This window comes from Drosophila willistoni, assembly GCF_018902025.1.
Source record: "Drosophila willistoni isolate 14030-0811.24 chromosome 2R unlocalized genomic scaffold, UCI_dwil_1.1 Seg200, whole genome shotgun sequence".
In the NCBI taxonomy this organism is placed as follows: domain Eukaryota; kingdom Metazoa; phylum Arthropoda; class Insecta; order Diptera; family Drosophilidae; genus Drosophila; species Drosophila willistoni.
Window position 1 is genome coordinate 2172306 of NW_025814051.1, and position 8186 is coordinate 2180491.

Genomic DNA, 8186 nt, shown 5'->3' on the forward strand with positions numbered 1-8186 from the left:
GTTTTTATTTTTTACATATTTTTTTTATCTCGGGATTTAATGGATTTTTGTTTTATAAAAAATAATCTCCCGTTTTAAAAAATGTATTTTGTTTATCGTCAAATTCGTCTAAATAAACAAATATTTTTAAATAAAGCTAAAAAGTTGAGGGAGCCCAAAAAATATATATTTTTTTAATACCCAAGATACAAAAAGCTTTTTAAATTTCAATTTTTTAAGCCATTTTCTGCTTTTAAAGAACATGGAAAAATTGTTTGTGAAAATTTCAGACAAAGTTTTTTAAAAGTTTAACTTTTATTGTGATTGATAGAAGTGAATAAATAGCAATACTAAATTTTTTATACTTATTGAATTTTATTTAAAACCAGAGGGCCGGGGCTAACTTCGACCGCGTCAAAGTTTGTATACCCTTGCAACTTTTATGGTAACTCTTTCCTTACCTAAAGCCATCAAAGTGGAAAAACGTTCAAGCTAAAAAGGCTAACATTTGCGAAAGAACGGCCTACAATCTTAGTATAGGAAATAACGAAGATTTGATCAAAGTCACTGTTTTCCACCGATCGTTCCTATGGGAGCTATATGATATAGTAACCCGATATTTATCAAATTCGTCACAGTCATTAACAGATATACTAAACTAACAAATATTTAATTTAAAAGCAATCGCGTCAAAAGTAACGAAGTTATTGACAAAAGTCACTGTTTTCGAAAGATCGTTTCTATGGGAGCTATATGATATAGTCACCCGATCTTGATCAAATTTAGCACAGTCGTTTATATGTATAATTAATTCACCAATATGAAATTTTACGACAATAGCTCAGAAAATAACGAAGTTATTAAGAAAAGTCACTGTTCGTGACTTTGCTATTTGTATGGGAGCTATATGATATAGTGGTCCGATCCGGCTGAATCCGAGATATACAACGCCTGCAGTATATACAAGCCTACATGCAAAATTTCAGCTCTGTAGCTTTTACGGTCTAGGAGGAGTTTGCGTTGATCCAGACGGACGGACAGACGGACAGACGGACGGACGGACGGACGGACGGACGGACATGGCTATTTGAACTCGTCTCGTCGTGCTGATCAAGAATATATATACTTTATATGGTCGGAAATGCTTCCTTCTATGCGTTGCACACTTCTGACCAAAATTAATATACCCTTTTTGCAAGGGTATAAAAAGAAGGGAAAATGGCGGATCCTTTTATTAAAAAGTATTCTGAAAATAACTTAAAGTGAAAATATGGTTTATTATGAGCGAAAACAAAAAAATAAATTTTGAAAAATATTTTTTTGTTTTTAAAGATTTTGGATGGTAATAAGTAATTTCTATTTAGGATATTACTAGAATCTCAAATTATTATAAGAAATTTTTAATTGTAATATGTAATTAAATAATTTATAATGTTTATGAAACCTGAGAAATTTATTCAGAGAATATTAATTGCAGTTTAGCTAAAAATGATTCTAGAATCGTTATTTTCAGTTGGAAAAGTTTCCTGGATAAATGGACTGAAAGTAGATCCATCAAAATAGATGTAAATCAGGAGTTTTTAAGGGTAATTTCTGGCTTGTTAGATATCGAAGCTAACTAATTCTTTAAGTTATCGTTCTTGGAATATGGGTTAATATTTTTTTGAAATTGTAATTGCCTTTTTGAGTCTTAAATGTTCAAAAGTTCTGAAAATAACCCTTACTTTAACTATCCAAATCTATTTGATTGAAATTTTTCCATTGAATAAAATAATATCATTTTAAACTATTAAATAGAATGGACAACATTTCTGTACAATTTTTATTTAATAGCACGAGTTTTGTCTACCATTTATATAATTTAAGCAGATTTGTATTAAAACCCATGAATCCAAACTGATTAATTGAAGCCATTTTAAATTGTTAGTCTGTGTGTCTGGTGGTATCAGGCTCAAACAGAGATTTTTAAAGCCGCATTAAGCGGGCAAGTAGAAGCACTTAAAATATGGCCATATAGAACAATCCGAACAATACATATGTATGTATATACTAAGGGAATACATGGGCTGGTATATATGTATCCTTTGGTATAATGCAGTTTCCAGAGAGGGGAAGAGGGGGAGAGAGAAGGCTCTGAAAGCATTGACGTCGGGCTTAGGTCAGAGCATTCATCGGAGGACAGAGAAATGTTGCACCAGCAGGCAGAATCCCATGACTATGATGTTAATGTTGATGATGATGATGACTCAGTCGGATGACTGTTGGGATGTGTGTATATAAACGGGCGGCGGCGGCATATATATATATACATATATAGCCATATATGTATACGTTGCATTTACTAAAAGAAAAAGAGCGGCATGTGTGAGGTGCCATGCCATGCCCGTGGTGCCTGCCTGGCTCCGGTTGCCTGTGCCCGGCATGCGCAGTGAGGCGATCGAAAAATCAATTCAGCTAAAAGTGCGCCCGGTTTAGGGAATTGCAGGGGCCACACCAAAATACAATGGCCAGCAGCAGCAGTAGCAATAGCAGCGGTAGGAATGAGAGACAGCCAACATTTGTTGCGCCATTATGTTGTACGAGCCACGTAGGAGGGGCCGCTGCCACTGTCGCTGCCCTCCCCAAAAAGTAATGCCCCAGCCAGGAGTCAGGTGGTTGGGTTTGGGTTGGTAAATTGCATTACTGCCTTATGTATTACATAAAGGAGACGGACGACGACTACCTTCCTTTTCGCCTTCTTCTTGTGTCGAGTCCTGGCAGAAATAAAGTTTTGCAGTGAAACGTCCTTGTTTGAGGTTATTTCTGTGTGTGTATTACTCTTGGATACATCAAGAGAGTTGCGTCGAAGAAGCTTTTATCCATCTTTCTTTTATTTCCTTTTTGTTTTATCAGCAAAAATTCCAGAAATCCTTTTTTTTAGCCTTTCATTCAATCATGGTTGGGCGGTGTCAGGCTACTGCATTTCGGTTTTTCTCTCTCTCTCTCTTTTCTCACTGCTGATTGCAATAGCCAAGTCAAAGTAATTTGAGGCGAATTCCCTGCCTGAATCATCGGTCTTCTCCGTCTGCTGCTGTTCTTGGTCGAAAAATTTATCAACAGCCCCCCAAAATGAAGCTTCATAAGTAAAGCCAGAGTAAGCCAAAAGTATGGGAGCTAGCATCACTCCTGAATATCAAGTTGAAGGACATGGGAATGACAGCAAACTGGCAGACAGGCAGGCAGGCAATTCGACCCACAGGATGCTTAAAAGCAAAGTACTGGGAAAATCCAAAAAACATACATATGTATATATGAACTGAGCTGAAGTGGAAATTCTAAAATATGCATAATAAATCCTTGAATTAATTGCATATGAAAACCGAAATATCCTTAATTAAAAATACTGGTGAAAAATGTCAACAATTAAGTGCAATAAATTTGATTTTTTTGAGGATAATTCAATTCAAAGTAATTATGTAGTATTGTACTCTTCGATATAGTCTTGTCAAACCTTTTTTTGAGTTTGGAGGCGAAATCCCATATTTCTACCAGATAGATGTTCTTTCAGGGAGGTTTCTTAATATAAGGAATTATGTCGAATTTTATGAATTTCGACTATGCTTCTTTTCTTTGGAAAAACCTTTTGTAGTGCATCTTTTACGGTCTTGCATCAAGTAACAAGTTTCCGAAAAATATTTGGTAGTTTACTGTTCATTTTAGTCTAATTGCAGGCCAAAGGTAATTTAATTTTTGATTAAACAGAGTCGTAGTTTTCTATGTCAATTTTTTTGAAATCGCCATGAAAAATAACTTTTTAAATTTGTTGAGCAAAGTTTTTTTTAAAGATCTGTGGAATTGTCGTAAATTTGTTGTAGCTTTAAGTATGAAAATCGCATCAGGAATTTTCAGATATATGTAACTTAACCCAAGACCATCAAAAAGGAAGTTATCTTTCTAGAAGAATAATTAAAAACTACTGACAATTTTTACCATAGGTTTTACATTCAAAAAGTTAACAGTCGTAAATTAAATTGAACTATTGTAGGATTCAATTCATGGACGGATGCAATCTGGGAGGTCTGAACACCCGGTTCTTTCGTATGTTTTTACGTCAAACTAATGAATCTTCAAAAAAGTTGGGGAATCCGATAAATCTGCCACCTCGAAAATTACAAAAATTCCTAAGCCTACCCACAAAAATATTTTCTAGATTCATCCAGATTAAATCAAACTTCTTTACGAAAACTAATAGCTTTTTCAATCAATTTGATTAATTTTTTTTCTTTTTCCTCTTTTCTTTCGTTTGTATTAACTTTTATATTTAATTTACTTACGTATAAAATATTATAGTATTGTGAATCTGACTAAAAAAATTTTTTACAAGCATTTGATCTATTTTAATTTTTTTGTTTTAAAATGTGAACCTTTTTGGATAAACTTGGTTTATTGTATTTAAAAGCAAGTTCAAATAAAATAAAATAATTGGGGGGCTATTTGAATTTTATATTTTATATAATACTTTTAGCCCGACTTCAAATTTTGTCATTGAAAATTATTTTTTAACATTTGAAATTTTTAAAAATTAATGAAACTGTGAAATTACAAAAAAATAACAAATTTTCGTTTAAATGTTTTATTTACAAGGCTTCCGATTGCAGTTATAGCCTAATTATTTTCGAAATTGCAGAAAATTGTTTAACAATTTGACGAAGATTTGAGTTATTGTTAGATATCAAATAAACCATTAAATTATATAATGGAGCTTAAAAATTATAGCTCTAAAATTTGGTTTGTTATACATTAATTTGAAGTAATTTCTCTAAGCTCTTTTAACAATTTGTTAAAATTAGTGGATACTATTCTTTTGTATTGGTAAAGTTCTAAAAATATCCTTTACAAATATAAATATATATAGGGTCCTTAGAAGGGAGGGCAAATAGGCCATTTCAAAAGAGAGATAAAAACTATTATGAGATTGTCCTCATTAACTTTAATGTCTTTAAATATGTTTGAAAGTCCATTTGAGATAATATCATCTATATGGTTAGGATATAAAATCAAATGTAATGATAAAACTTGTCTCTTAAAATTTAAATTCACATGTGTTCTATATACATGGTCTGAATAGATTTTACATAATGCAAATGGCGCATTTAAAGCTCCCAAATGCCGCGTTAGGATGGCTTTAAAATTATATAAAGCCCCAAGAGAGGAGAATCCAAAAAGCTAAAGCACACACACAAAAAGTGGGTGGCTCAACGAGCCATGGGCGTTAAAATGCAGAGATGCGATGCAGCAGCAGCCGCAGCAGCAGTCAAAAGGAGAGAGATGCCTCTCCCATTATTAACTTAAACTGCTGGCGACCTCAATTAAAGTGGCGTCCTGTGTCAGGATAAGAGAAATGCCATGTACATACACGTATATACAAAACGTGAGTGTGAGCGTATGTGTGTGTGTGCGTGTGTGAGTGTTGTGCGGCAAAGTCAGAGGGCAAAGTTGAATAAAAGTTTAAGTAAAAGGCGACAAACGTCGCAAAAACAAAAATGAAATAGAAAAAAAATGACGCAGCGCACTGTGAGAGCCAAGGCAAAGTGACGCAACCGGAAGCGAGCTAGCTATGAAGTTTTGTGTGGCTGGTTGGTGGCTGATGGCTGGCAGTTAGGGCCCGGCTCGTAGTATTGAATGAAACTTATGCAAGCAAAAAAAAAAAACAAGGAGGAAGGAAACAACAACAAGAACAGCCAGCAAAAGTAGGAAAAGTAAGCGCATGCGCTCTCTATAATTCCTCTTTATGTACTACAACAGCAGGAGCAATACAATATCCTTCCTTCTATGTAATACATAAGGTTAAATACATACGATAGATAAATGGAGTGTAGTCGTCTCATGCCTGGGCCACCCACAGCCGCAGGACAATAACAACAATAATAATAAATGGCAAAACGCGACATAAATTGCAGCAGCAGCAACAAAAACAACAAGAAAAGTAAAAGAAAATTACTAAAAATGTGCAGGCAGTCCAAACTACTAACAACCATCATTTACATCAACATTCAGCCCATACCAATGAAACAAACCAACCAACCAACCACCCACCCATTGGTGCTGCTGCTCCTGCTAAAAACGAGGTCGTGGAAATGGAAAATGAAAGCAAGTCACTGAAGAGACAACGACGCCATGTTGGTTTTCCATGGCCACTACAATTGAGATTGGTATGGATGCTGCTGCTGCGGAAATGGGGGGAAAACGCCACCACCTAAAGTTAATGCCGGCTGCCGCCTGCCGCCCGGCTGCCTGTATCCTTTTTCCCCCCTTTTTGTGCAACTAATGACTTGCAGTAACAACAACAATGTGAGTTTAGGATTTTCTGTATCATCTCTTGCATGCAGTAAGCACCAGCAATTCTTTGGGAGTGGCTTTAAAATGTAATAAATAATACATGCACACATACATGCCAACACATGCATTTCTATGTACAAGGATATGCTGTTAGAGCAGGACAAATGCCTGCAATAACAATTTTCATTGCCTACTTTTCAGGCAAAGTGTGCAAATTATTACAAGCCAACAAAGAAGAACAAAATGCTGAGTGGGTGAAATAGACAAATGCCACTCCCACTCAAAGCACAGATTATAAGTGTCTCTGTGTGTGTGTGTAATGCAAAAAGTAATTAAATTTCATATTTCAAAAGGAATTCATTCGACTTTATTAACAAAACATGAGTTTTTCCTTTAATAAGAAACGTTTGGCCCCTAAAAATATTAATAAATATTTGGTTATGTACATTAGAAAGCCAGAGGCGACTCAAGTCTTTCAGATCTTTCTTTCAGTCTTTCTTGGAAATTTCTTATACGAAATAAAATATTTTCTAAAGGTAAATCTAAAGTTCTTTATTTATCTTTTCTGAGTAACATTTTTGTCAAGGACCAATGGCTGACGTATAAAATTATAGGTTGTTCTTTAAAAAATGTAATGGAACTAAAAATGATTCAGTAAAAAACAAACTTTAAGAGAGAGAAACCAGCATTAAGATAGGAGATTGGTAAGAGAGGAGAGATAAGAGAGATAGGTAAGAGATTTTGACTTGAATTTTAAGTTTCATATGGTGATAAATTCTAATATTTTAGTCTTTAATGCATAAATTTTTTCATAATATTTATTGAAATGAATCCTGAGCGGTTGTGGTTTGTTTTTGAAAACAATAAGTGAAGTATTAACAATTTCACCGTTACCTTTCAAAACTAAGCAACAATTTCTGTAACTTAGAATAGATAGCAACCCGAAAACATTTAAAACTTTGGTTACTCTGTGTTCTGAATAATCACTCCTCATATTCAAATACAAAACAGAGGGTCAAGCTATATAAGGCTGTGTCAAAAGATATTCTGGAACTCTCTACCTAAAAATAGTATAGCTTAAAAACATTTTATCTAAAAAGTTTTTTTTTTGTGACATAAAGAAATTAATAATATCTATTAAGAAAGTTCCACTGATCGATTACTTTTTGAATGAGATCTCATTTCAATCAGTTTTAAAAAAAATTCTGAATAAAAGCAAAGCTATTTAAAGGAATCTGTAAAACCAAATAAATGAATGATCTAATGATCCAAAACTTGGAGTACTCGGAATGTTTATAATTTTAGTCAGAGTACTTTCACCTCTTAATAACTCAACTACTATTTATCCATCACCAACTAATTAGTGAACTTATTCTTTTGAAAAAGAAATACAAATGTTCTATTTTTTACATACACATAAATATTTTTTGTAAATTTAGATAGTAATCTCATTCCATGGATTATAGACCCATACATATCAAATAGACATACTAATATGATTCTAAAATCAGTGAATAAATAACGACGAGTTTTACAACTTATTCAGATCGATTTTATGGTCTACTTTCGAATTGCTTATTGATCAACTTTAGGGTTTGTTTCGCCATCTATTGGAAATTGATTTGCATTATATGATCACTTATTTAAATAGTTTTTCGTTTAAGATTTAAATCTTAATGTAAAAAAATTAATTCAATTTGAATTTATGAGTGTTTTAATGGCAAACTTAAAATTTAGCATAGCAAAATTTTAGTAAATAAGAGAAAGTCAATTTCATTACAATTTAAGTTATACTAAAAATATAATATATAATTTTTTGCATGTCTATGAAAAAAAGTTAATGAATTTGGTGAATTTTTATTCGAAAATTTATCGAATGACATTTTGAT